Raw genomic sequence first — 1,138 nt, 5'->3', positions numbered from 1 at the left:
GCCTTGAGGCTCTCCTGGGCAACCGCGGTGCCGGGAGGTACCTGGGATGTGAAAAGGAGAGGTTGTTCCGTTCGAAATAAACACCCCTTGCTTTTTCCCCAAGGAGCTGGATGTAAGCCAAGTCTTTGCTAGGGTTTGTGTCAGACTTGCCTGTTTTCTTAAAATTCGTGAATCTTAACGTCAGACGTTTATTGCGTGCTTTGCTGGTGTCGATGCTGCCTGTGACAAATGTCCTTGCAAAAGTCCCTTCTCTTCAGCTGCTCTGGCTGTCCCGTTGCAAGGTGTATTTGTGCTGGTAGGAAGCCAGCTCTCTGGAAAGTAATTATCATGGAAATATTTAGACACCTTGTGCTGTAGACTGTGATGGGATCTCCAAGGAATACTGGGCTGGTAATTTTCAAGTCTCCTTGCTCATAGAGAAGCAGTGGGGCTCAGCTGCAGTGATTTCTGATCAGGAGGCAGGTGGGCTGCTTGTCTGCAGGCTGAAGTGATGGAGTGGAAAGGCCCAGCACTGACAGCATCTGCTGCATCTCGTGGTTTGACTCTAAGACTGCTCTTCACCTTTTGGTCCTCCTCCCGACACGTGGATCTTCTCAGGTTATCAAAAACACCCTCTCTGCTTCAAGGTGCTCGCTAATGAGGGATAAACAGGCAGATCTGTGAGGCCTGGGGATGTTGTTATCAGTTGTGATTCACGTTAATGTATTGCAGGCAGTAGATTGCAGCTTTACTGGAGAAGGAGGGACTCTGTAGGACCTTGCAGAGGTTTAAGATGACCAGCATGGAAGCAGTAGTAGGGAGATGATTCGTCTGGGGATGCTGTCAAAGCAGAGAGGAGAAGTTGACCGCATGGGACTGAGTAGAAAAGAGCTGAGTTGCTTGTGATTTTAAATGTGGTCCCAAGAAGCGGAGTTTTGAGACAGGAAAGATGGAGGGAGTGAATTGGGGACTGATGTGGTGGATGAGAAAGCAACTTGAAAATCTTTGTGAGGGCTGAGAGGGACTTTTACCTGTGGTTAGGAGAGGGGGCTGTTGCAGCGGTTGGGGATGGGCTGTGGAGAATTGTGTGCAGGGCAAAGGCTGGCTTCTAGAAGTGCCAACGAGGGAGTGTTGGCAGCATTTGATACAACCTAAATGT

The sequence above is a fragment of the Mesitornis unicolor genome, unplaced genomic scaffold (assembly GCF_000695765.1).
Source record: "Mesitornis unicolor isolate BGI_N332 unplaced genomic scaffold, ASM69576v1 scaffold19674, whole genome shotgun sequence".
In the NCBI taxonomy this organism is placed as follows: domain Eukaryota; kingdom Metazoa; phylum Chordata; class Aves; order Mesitornithiformes; family Mesitornithidae; genus Mesitornis; species Mesitornis unicolor.
The sequence above is the reverse complement of the archived record's forward strand: the minus strand, read 5'-3'. Positions refer to the sequence as shown.